The sequence below is a fragment of the Pteropus alecto genome, unplaced genomic scaffold (genome assembly GCF_000325575.1).
Source record: "Pteropus alecto unplaced genomic scaffold, ASM32557v1 scaffold86, whole genome shotgun sequence".
Taxonomy (NCBI): domain Eukaryota; kingdom Metazoa; phylum Chordata; class Mammalia; order Chiroptera; family Pteropodidae; genus Pteropus; species Pteropus alecto.
This window is the reverse complement of record NW_006442109.1, coordinates 1315634-1317492: the sequence shown is the minus strand read 5'-3', so window position 1 is coordinate 1317492 and position 1859 is coordinate 1315634. Positions and strand designations below refer to the sequence as shown.

Genomic DNA, 1859 nt, shown 5'->3' with positions numbered 1-1859 from the left:
TGCTCAGGGGCAGATAAACTAAAACTCTTGTAGAGTGATTCAAACTACCCCAGCCCGATTTGCAAAACCAAAATCCCCTTCTTCATGAATAGTGACTGGAAAAGATCTAGCAAAAGCATTTCATGAGCACGGAAGTCAAAGAATATGGGTCAGGGTAGCTTCCTTCCACTAGGTAGTCACCATCTTACGTTAGCACTAATAAGTTCTATTCTCCTTATTTGAGGGTTGGACATTTGAAGTCCAACTTCCCTTGGACATTGCTAAGCCATCAATGTTCATTTATCTATTCATTCAACACATATTTATGAGAACCTGTCTGAGCAAGGCACTGTGTTAGGGCTACTGTGGAAACAGTCCTAAGTGCTAAAAAAGAAACAAGCATGATTAGGACATGGTATTTTATTTTATTTTACTTTATTTTATTTTATTTTATTATTTTATTTATTTTATTTTATTTTGTTTTTTTAAAACCCTTGTGAGAATTTAATGAACTTCCCTCCATGTGGTTTCAAGCTATCAGGACACAGGCCCCCGCAACATCCTTAATCCTCTCCTCAGCTCTTCTGCTGAAGAATTTGGCCTTCATGATTATAGGCTGCTTTGAGAGCTTTCCCTTTCCCAGAACTTTGTAGTCGCCCAATCACACCACATCAATGATAGGAGCAGCTCCTGTCTTGTTTTTGGCAGCATTTACCAGCGTCTGCTCACTGACCAAAGTCCACAGTTTATCAAGGTTGACAGTTGAGCAGAAGCTCTGGTTCCTCTTAAAGTGGTAATGCCTCATACCAACTTTCCCAAAGTAACCTGGGCGATATTTGTCAAAGCTGATGCTGGGGTGATGCGTGCCACCAGCATTACCTCGGCCTCCCGGATGCTTCTGGTGCTTGCCCATGGGGTCGTGGCCATGGCTCACGTGGCCCCTAAGTTTCCGAGTCTTCTTCAGTCTAGATGGCATGTCTGCGGCCAAGACAAAAGAGAGGACATGGCCTTTTAAAAACATTTATTTTAGCAAAAGCAAAAGGGTAAGAAATAAGCATATCCTTTTCCAAACTTGTAATCAGCTAGAGTAAAGTTATAGAATAGGAAGGGGCTGGTAGAGCTGCCAGCAGTAGATTGGGACCTGATCTACAACTTGCTGCTGATCCTTCTACAACTGTCCATGCCATGCTTTGTCAAAGCTCCCGAAGGTTCGGCTTGGGTCTTACGGTGCAGATTAAATAGTACCAGGATCTAGCCCACCTCAAGGACAGTTTTGGAAATGGTGCTTGCTGGGCTGGAGAGAAACCATTAGGTGGGGGATAAGTATGTTAATACTATGGTTCTCAACCACACTAAGTTAGCATAGTGCAACAGAGACTGGTAGCTAACTCCCAAAATTTATTTTCCCTCTTTCGTAGTATGAATTTGTTGCCGGGAGGTGACTGTCAAACCATAGATTTATTTTGTCAGTGCACCTTACAGCCAGGTGTGACCACATGACTAGTTCTCACCTATGGAATGTAAGTAGAAATTATATGTGTCATTTTCAGAATTTTTCATTAGCCGCAAGCAGAAGACAGAGGATCCACAAGTAAGAAGGAACCTGGTGTCTGAATTACCATAAGTCAGAAAGCTCCATGCTGAATGGGATTATACACATCAGACTGTTACATGATGGAGAAATAAATTTTTCTTGTGTTAAGCCACTAAAAAGTTTGAGGTTTATTTATTATAGCAGCTAGTTTTACCCTAACTAATATATAGAGAGAGAACTAAACTTTTGGAATACGGGACATTAATCTACTCCCTATACTCTGCCTATAAAAAAAAAAAGCATGTGGTTGTTTTCTAATTCGCAACACTAAAAAAGGATTTTAACA

General features: G+C 40.8%; 1 pseudogene; it reads right to left on the bottom strand.

Moving 5' to 3' along the window:
- Positions 1-508: 508 nt before the first annotated feature.
- On the bottom strand, positions 509-955 carry LOC102895028 (annotated as a pseudogene).
- Positions 956-1859: the final 904 nt, after the last annotated feature.